The sequence below is a fragment of the Phasianus colchicus genome, chromosome 20 (genome assembly GCF_987193195.1).
Source record: "Phasianus colchicus chromosome 20, bPhaCol1.hap1.1, whole genome shotgun sequence".
Lineage (NCBI taxonomy): Eukaryota > Metazoa > Chordata > Aves > Galliformes > Phasianidae > Phasianus > Phasianus colchicus.
Window position 1 is genome coordinate 1,901,420 of NC_143455.1, and position 9,507 is coordinate 1,910,926.

The window sequence follows — 9,507 nt, forward strand, 5'->3', positions numbered from 1 at the left end:
TTTCATCATACCATGTTTATCACTTCTCTGCTAATTCTGCTCTGTGGAGATCAAACATGCTGATCTGCAGCTTCCCACATCTGAGACGTATCATTTTCAAAGAAATGATGGAGTATTTATGACTGACTTTGCTTCTTGTACCAAGGAAACTTTTTGCAGGATGCTCCACTCCGTGGTTAGTAATTCAGCAGTTTGCTGGGCAAATTGTTCCTGTTTCTCCTGATCTATTGCCGTTTATCTCACTGAATTGTTCAAAGCCTCTCCTACCGATCCGAAAGTCCAAAAAAGCTCCTCTTCTTCATCCACCACAAAGATGGATGAGCACATCTCTAAGCACCTTCTTTTAGTTTTTTCTGCCGTTCCTTTCTCTTCCTTGATGCGTTAATACTTGCGTCGGCTATTGGTGCTACATTTCCTGGCTGGCTTTCAGTTCTTTATGAATTTAAAAGGGATTTATTAGCAGTTTATGATGCCTTTAGCAAGTTGTTCCTCAAAGGCTATACTTGGCTCTTGCAAGAGCTCTACTATTTCCTGGCTTTTGAAAACTTCAGAGCTCTTTGTCCATCTTGCAGTTTTTGGTGTACATGGTAAGTGATATATGTTTCCTCTGGGCCTTCCACCCAGTGTCTTTAAGCACTTTTCAATCTGCTATATATCATTCTTAAGGATGCATATTTTTGTCCTTAAGCTGTTCCTTTTAGTTTCCTCTAAACAAATTTCCTTATTTCTATGTAGCTTTCCTCTTTGAAATACAGTGTTTACACTGCAGTGGACTTTGCTGGCTTCTTTGCTCCTACAAAGATACTGAAAAATACTGAAAAATTCAAAAATACTGCCATCACTGCTCTGGAATAGTTTTTAAGAGGAATATTTTGAATCAGAAATGGAACCAGAAATTGAAGACAAGAGATGTTTCTTCTCTTTCTAGTTTCTGGTGGTCCCCTATTATGTCCATTCAGTTTCATATCCTGCTTTGGGGGTAAAGTCAAACAGATTTCACTGCTTCCTTTGCCTCTTCCCACTTCCCACTTCTCCATGGGCTCTGAGAAGTGCATGACTGCCCTCAGCCTGGGATGGCAGCCACACACATGAAGGTCCACGGGTGAGCTTGGCTTGCAGCCATCAACCTTTACGTAATTCCTACTGAGCCACGTGCAACTTTCCATCTTGGGAAGTTGTCTGAATGGAATATAAAGGCTTGGTTGCTTGCTCATCTTTGAAGAGCCTTTGGGGATCTGTCTAAACCCACTGCATCCCTTCTCAGTCTTGCAGATTGAAGTGGCTTTCCCTGGGCCAGTACCAGATCATGCAAAACTGGGAATGACTGGGATTCTCCAACCAGAGCATTGGCCTGAAAGCTTTCCATTCTCATAGGATGACTATGCATCATGGGCAGCTTAACAGTGCCCTGACATTGCTTCTCTTGTCTCCTGGCTTTTAAAAGAGAAGATAGCACTGAAGTGAACCGGACAAATTGCTGTGTTTCAGTAACAGAGAAATTAACAATAGCCGATGGGTATTGTGTTCTGTGCTTCAAAATTTTTGTTTACATTGTAATGAAGGGGAAACAAAAACAAAATACCTTCAAACCTTTCAACATTTTCCTGCTGATGGCATTTCTTTGAATATTCATTTGCAAAGGGGAAGTGAAGGGGTTTCAGTCTGAGTTTCTTCACTAAGGGAACCTTGAAACTCAGAAACCCTCTGCCAAAACTGTGCTCAAGCCAATATGTTCCCACAGAACAGGCTGGCAGTATGGTTTTGTGGAAACATGTTTTGTTAAATGTTTCCACCAGTTCTAATTAAAATTTCTTCCTCTATCAAGACATAAATGTTTTCTTTCAGGAGCGTGAGGGCAGAGAGCATGGTGATAAGTCATATTTAAGCAGAAAGGCTCTAAATACTCTTTGAAAGGGTGAGTGACAGCAGGACAAGGGGAAACGGTTTTAAGCTGAGGGAAGGGAGATTTAGGTTGAACGTCAGGGGGAAGTTCTTCACAGAGAGAGTGGTAAGGTACTGGAACAGGCTGCCCAGAGAGGTTGTGGATGCCCCATCCCTGGAGGTGTTCAAGGCCAGATTGGATGGGGCCCTGGGCAGCCTGGTCTAGCATTAGGTGGGATGGTTGGTGGCCCTGCGTGTGGCAGGGGGTTGGAGATTCGTGATCCTTGAGGTCCCTTCCAACCCTGGCCATTCTGTGATTCTGTGAAATAAATAAATAAATAAATAAATAAAAAGACAACCCCAATAAATCATTAAAAACAAGTATTCCATGAGCGTTGCAACGAAATCAGAAAGTCTCTTCCTATCAAATGTCATTGGAATGGGGATGTTTATTATTTTTATTTATTTATTTTTATTTATTTTTATTATTAAATATTTCCCTTTGACACAACGGTGAGTCTATGATGGACACTTCCTGCCACAACCATCGTGAGTGGCTCTGCTGATGGCAACAGAGCAAGAGCATTGTGTGTCCCTGCTTCTTAAACTCAGCATTGGTATATGCTTTCAGGAAGAAAGGAAGTGGTTGAAGCCTTTCTGTGGAGATGGGGCTGCTGGAAAGAGACACAAATACGTTCATTCAGCTGGATATTCCTTGGTACCAAGGTTCTACCTCCATTCCTCTGCAAAGAGAGGTGGCAGCTCCACCAGCAGCCCATGTCTGATCAGAGGGAAATGGCACAGCCACTCCATACTCAGCTGTTTTAAGGAATTGGCTCTCTCTGGTGCTGTACAAAAGCCTCAAGAACAACAGATCTGATTGTTTCTTTCCTATTGCAATAAATATGAAGGCACTGTATAATTACCTGTCAGAGGCTCACAGAAGTTGCATAACTGCTCAGGCTCTGAAGAATGGAAGGGAGAAGTTTGTGAAGGTTATTTATGGAGGAAAGATACTGATGGATGATAATAATAAGCTGTAATGACAACATTTACTAGATAAAAATTCCCTTCTCACAAAATTAATGTGGTAGGGGGAGCAGTACAGTCGTAGCATAGATGTCCTGAGCTCCTGCCCTGTTAGCGGGGGATATGAAAGTCTGGGTGTCAAGTGGCTGCACTAAATACTCGCATTCATTACAGCATGCTTCAGAAATGCAGGCTGACAGTGATGCCCTGAGGGCTGCTGGCTGCAGAGGATGGAGCTGGCTTTAGTCTGCATCTATCTGGCCATTACTGAGGTTCTGCAGCTGCTCTGTGGGGCACCTGAGGGCAGCATGTTAAGTGAGTGTGCTGAAGGCAGTGCAGCTGAACTGCTGGGCATCAGCCCTTGATTCAGGCTAACGATTTAGAGCAACACCTTTATTTATAGGGGCAATCTTATCCTCTTTCCTTTTTTAAAAAAGCATATTTTCTGTATTTTTAATTACAAGGGCTATTAAATTTTATGAATACAGTATCTTTGCTCCTTGAGTTCATGTCAATTCACTTGAAAACCTATTAGTGATGGAAGAATCTCTAAAGGTTTTCTCATTCCAGTAAATACTTGGAAGAAATCCAAATAAAGATTATGGACTCAGGTTCCTTAAATGTCTGCAAAATACAAAACCCATGCTTCCATTTGACCCTGCCTTTTGATCATCTGCTGATCCTAGATGCAAACTGCCCTAAGTTCCCAGAAGAGTTCATTTCTGTGGTCTGGACTATGTATATCTTATAGGCTTTTGAGTATCTCTAGTCTAGCCATGGAGAAAGAGCTTCATAAATGTGATTATTGCTCAGTGCAATGAGGACTGGGAGGTTCTCAAGGATTGGACTGCCCTTGACAGGAGAGGATTTGGCTAGAATCAGTCCCAATTGATTTCTCTGATAAAACAAAGAATTACATGAAACAAGCTCTTACATTTATCAATCATTCCATCAAGGTTTTCAGGAAAGTACTCCTTATATAGGTCACATTAAAGATACTGATAACCAATGAATGCATGCAGCTCTTTAGCTGGGCTACCCAATCCTGCTGTCATTTTGCCCGGGGGTTTCCTCTCATGAGATTTTCCTCCAGTATGTTTCTTTTGGGCTGCAGCAGCATAGCTTGAACGCCATAGGCTTTCACACCACGACAAAACTCCTGCATATACTGTACTGCAGTCACTGCAGACTTGTCCTTTAGCTCAGAGCAACCTGATGCAGCCTTCCCCGAAAAGAGACTTTAATAAACGGAGTTGTCAGGTAAGAAGCAAATCCAGCTCTTGGGGAGTTGTACAAACCTGATGCTGTTATGTCCACTGCTGCTTTGTCTGGGGTCCAGGCAGGATTTTCACAGAGCTGGTGCCCGCGTGTGAGTTGCTGCAATGGCTGGCTGGAGCAGTAAGACAGCCGCTTATTCCTGATGAACCTAGCAAGCCATGTGTCACACGGAGAGAATTCTGAAGCAGAGACATAAGGAAGACATCATGGGGTAATTGCTAATTTTCCTCATGAGTTCATTCATTTTTCTGTGTGAGCAGTGACACCTCTGTGTGAGCTGGCAGTGGATGTGTTCCCAGCCCTGCGTGCCAGCTGGACAAGGTGCCACTGTCATCTTCCATGGAGTGACACCAGAGCGAGTAGGGACCACAGAGAATAACCAGGACACTGACAGCCCAAATGGAGAAATCACACCCCAAAGCCAACTGGTGTGTCTCTAACTGCAGTGTGAGCAGGCAGTCATTCCAAGGAAGCGCAGTAAGAAGGGAAGAGCTTTTAACTCTTATCTTCTTAAGCCTTTATTTGCCTTAAGTTGATCCATGTATCAGATAGCATTGCTAAAAGTCCCATGTGTCCTCCCCATGCACCATGCTGGGCACAGCCCAGCAATAAATACTGCTCATATTGCTAATCAAGACAAACATTTCCAGAGCTACTAAGCTGCCGGCTTTCCTGCCCGCTGCACTCAAGCAGTGCTGAGGACTCTGTGATGATGCTTACAGAAAAAGTATCCTTCCCTCCTGTGCTTTATTATGCATGGGAAGTGCCTGCTGGCAGCAGCTCCTGATTTTCCCAGTCACCTTCAGGGATTCACACAGGTAATATGGATGGAGGAAAGCTGCTGTTCATTGTCAGACACCATCTGCGGCCATCCATGGGGAGAAGGCTTTGAAGGAGATGAGCTCTGCATTGGGGTTTTGCTTTGAAGAGGTGGACAAGAGGAAAACAGTTGTTAGAACATACGAAAATAGAAATAGGCAGAACAAAATGAAAAATAAATCAGCAGGGTGGGAAAACTGGCAGTAAAGTCAGCTGTATAGGTTGTCTGTAAAGTGGGAGAGGACAAGGAAGAGGGGCTGGTGGAATTGTCAAATGTATGAATTTAGCTTTGGGAGCAAACATTATGAAGAGGGCTAAATAAGGATGAATTTCTGCTTGGAATCTGAGCTCTCATTTCCTTTTACACCACATGACACCACATGGAGTGTCAGGAAGAGGTTCCTGTGTGCTGGTGAGCATTGGAACTGAGGTATTAGAAGAGATGACCACTATGGCAGGACACACAGCACACTGCAGTATTTGAGAGCTCTTTGAGGCTTGTACAGACGCAACCTGAGCTGGATTTCAAGAACTTGTTCTTAGCAGTTCTGACGTTAAAAGAGACACATCCTTTGAAAGAAATACATGCTCTTTGAGGCTGTTTACTGTGATAGAAGCTAGCCCAGTATCGCCACTCTGCACAAGGCACAGGACCTCTATGTGCTCCATATCATTTGTGTACATCCCAGTGCCTCTCTCCAGATCATACTGTACTCCACCACCTACAGATGCTCCCAGCAACAAGAGACCATGGGGATTTTGAGCCAAACCACTCTGTAAAACAGACTTTGTTCTGAGATTTTAAAAGCAAAACCTAAATGCACTATTTCATAGCCAGAGGAGACAAAAAAATATTAGCTAAGCCACAGAGATTCCTCTTTTCCTCTTTTTTTCCATCTCTTATACAATAGAAAAAAAGTTTGGATTTGTCTTGCTTTGGCTGGGCTAGGAATAATTATTTATTAGTGCAGTTGGTCTCTGTTTGATCAGTAAACCATAAAATGAACGCCTCAGAGCTGCAGCTCTACCTGCAGCTCCAGCTGCATCCCTGTCCCAGGAGCAGGGAGGTGTGAGAGGAGGGGGCTGGGCTGCATCACTTCTGTTTGCAGTCCGTGTCTGAACAGGCAGAGAGCAGCACAGAAGAAGTGTCACTAAATCTGCATTAATGACACTTTTTGGTGGTGAATTATGATAATATTCTTAAGCCTTTATGATAGCCCTACCTGGAGCTATCAGAAAGCAGTAAGGAAGCCATAAATGTGTTAACAAAGAATTCTTTTCCGACAGGCAGCCAGTCTGATTTTACAGCTACAATTCATGTTAAGTGTGCATTCATTAAATTATTCAGAGATGATAATGTCTCCTCTTCATAATCCTTAATCACCATGCCAATATGATTCTGCTTACACTGGCTAAAGAGTAGCTGAGGGAGAAATGCATTTTGGCAGGGCAAGGATCACTAACACTTTGCAGAAATGCTAGATTAATTAATGACAGATGATGATGGAGTGTGTACCAGAGTAAACAGAGCTTCCACCTCAGCCTTATAAGGACTCATCGTGGTCAGCTTTGTAACAAGAAGCATCTCAGTGCCCTGTGTCAGAAAAGGCACTGAGAGGCACATTCCCTCATTACTGCTGCCTTCCATGTAGCTCCAATATAACACATTTATAAAGAACAGGAGTTTTGTTGCCAAAAGATCATTGATTTATACGAGAGCTTATGTAAAAAATAATATGCTGTTATGTATACTTATCCTCCTGTTAAGGACATGCAAGGCACCCACTGTGACGTGTGACCAATGTTCTTCTTCACCTGCCCTGCCCAGGTTGGCTCAGCATTCGTGACTCAGTGGGAGACAGGCTGCCCGTGTTCTTTCGGATGCTGTATATCACAAACCAGGGTCTAATCTCTCCAGCATTACAGAACTTGCTCGCTCCTCTGTCTGAAGGACTCATATCAAATGCCATGCCGAATTGACAGTCACATGTGCTCCAAGGGAACCATCTTATCCACCTTCAGTCAGACCTGTCTCATCTTTTCCTAGATTATTAAAAGTGGACAAGGAGAATTTTGGCTAAGCTTTTACACGTTGGTCTTATACTAATCCTGAACGTCTCCACAGCAGGATTCATGGATGAGCCTTGCATTTGGAAGGTCACATTTCTGTGAACTCTCCTAGAAATACTGATCTCAGATCTCAATCCAAGCTGAAAACTTTTGTTTCTTCTTATTACTTTCATTTTGCATGTTCTACTCCATCTTCTATTTCAATCTGGAAACAGGAATATTGGCAGATCCTTCCTCCAGCACCCTGACTTACTTTTAGTGTCTTGTCTTTAACAAAAGCCATCAGGTCTGGGCTTTGCAGATCAAATTATTGCTGGACAAAGCATTGGTGAAACCAAGCGTGGGGACTCGGTGTATGAGGAAATGGTCTCAAGTTGCACTAGGAGAGGTTTAGGTGGGATATCAGGATACATTTTTCATGGAGAGGGTGGCCAAGCATTGAAACAGTCCGTCCAGGGGGCAGTTCCCATCCTGGGATGTATTCAAGAGGCACATGGCCATGGCACTAAGGAATATGATTTAGTGAAGGAACTTGTTAGGTCAGATTGATGGTTGGACTTGATGATCTTAAAGGTCTTTTCCAACTAAAACAATTTGATGATTCCATGGTTTTTATTTTTTTCACTATGGTAGCCAACCTAAACTTGCTGTTCCAGGCAGAGCAAAGCAGTAAATTTGTTCTAAAGAATCTGTGCTTAAACATCAGTGGTTGATTCCTAAAGTGTGAGCAACTGGGGACTGAAAGGAAATCATTCATTCTGGCTTTGGTCTTCCCAAAGCACAGGCAGTGGTGTAACAGCTCTGCAAGGACTGATCATGGTAGCATGTTCAAGAGAGAAAGTGCAAATATATGTCTTGTAATAGAATGGTAAATCTATCTTTGTCCTCCCTGCATGTGATTTAGCCTCACTGCTGTGTCTTATTCTTGAGCGCACAATAACCCACCCTTCCTTATATTGTCACAGCAGAGGTTAATGCATTTGAAGGTAACTGGAGGATGGACATCCTGTCTCTAGGTAGATAAGTGTTTACATAACACCTGTCGCATGTATTTACAAAACACCTCTCCTTGCTGATCAGTAAGGAATAAATGTGCTTCTCTTAGGACAGTCCTTCTGTTATGTTTTGTAGCAGATGACATGCAGTTTTGTAAGGTGCAAATATTAATATATCCCCTAGAAGCTCCCTCCAGTGCCCTTTGCCTGTTGTACCTGCTGGAGCAATCCTCTCCCTTTGAGTCATCTTGCACAGGTATCTGTGCTTCAGTACTACTACCCCTGTTAGAGCAAGTCACCAGGAATCAAGAGCTCTTTTTAGAATCATGATAAATGGAAAATCTTAAGCTTCAGCTTAAAAAAAAAATGCCCTGCAGGAAATGTCTTCCTTGGGGCCTCATTACTCTCCACACTGATCTCCTACAAGAACATCACTCACCTTTTAATGAAACCCAAAGGGAGGAATGTGTTCTGCTTGGGAGCAAAACACATGTGGTTTCCATCTGGCCTCATGAGTGAGCTGCACAGTGCATTCACCACCTGCACGGGGAAACAAGTTAATTATGAAGCCCCTTGGCAAGCACTGTTTTTTCCTAGCATGAAATGAAGGGACACTCATCCCTTGCTCCTGCAGCATATCCATCAGAGGCTTTGATGGGGAACCTGCATTCACTTTGACAAATGATTAAATGCTCTTTATGTTATCACTTTTTTTTTCTCCTGATAAGAAAGCACAAAGACCATTACGCTCCTTTATGCAAGATCCAGCAGTGGGTGCTGGCAAGGCTTCCAATAGAAATGGCCAGCAGGAAAGCACTTAGCAGAGCAGAGCCGGATGCTGCTGCCAACAGGTGTGAGCTTGCCCTTCCTCTGACTTTGGAGCTACGTTCCATTTCCCTGGCTGAACTCTACAGAGCCTCTTGCAGGACACATTCAGGAATTTTGTCAATTATTTTTCCTTTGGGAGATGCCATTCCACCTTTTCCAATGGCTATTTTCATTTTTTTCTGAAAAGACATTCAATTTTCCCTTGGGCTGGGAATAGAATATTTGACCTATATCAGATTGTTTCATTTCTTTATTCACATGGGGCTGGTTAGTATCAAATCAGCTCAGAATCCTGTCAAACAGCATTTCTCTGCTGGTTGCTGGGTGGCAGGAGCTGCTCTCTATCAAATCTTCACCTCCTCTGGTGGACTGGGCTTCTAGAAAGATCTCCTCCCCTTGAACATGCCATGGTCAGTGCTGTACAGGGACCAAAGGGTCCATGTGACATATATCCAGAAGCTGCAGTCAGGATGATGGGCAGGAGACAGCAGAAACAGGTAATTAGCTCCCATTAAACAATGTTATATGAACTGATGTGAGACCAAGGGGCTGATCATTTCCAAGAAGGAAATTTTCTAACTCCAGGAATGGCAAAACTTCTGCGTCC

At 43.3% G+C, this 9,507-nt stretch overlaps 1 long non-coding RNA gene across 1 annotated transcript; it reads right to left on the reverse strand.

Moving 5' to 3' along the window:
- Window positions 1-2,383: 2,383 nt before the first annotated feature.
- Window positions 2,384-8,633, reverse strand: LOC149915342 (uncharacterized). Its single transcript, XR_016459077.1, has 4 exons — window positions 8,512-8,633; window positions 4,209-4,367; window positions 2,808-2,846; window positions 2,384-2,555 (listed from the first exon to the last, which is right to left on the reverse strand). It is a non-coding gene; the product is annotated as an uncharacterized LOC149915342 (long non-coding RNA).
- Between the last annotated feature and the right edge of the window lie 874 nt (window positions 8,634-9,507).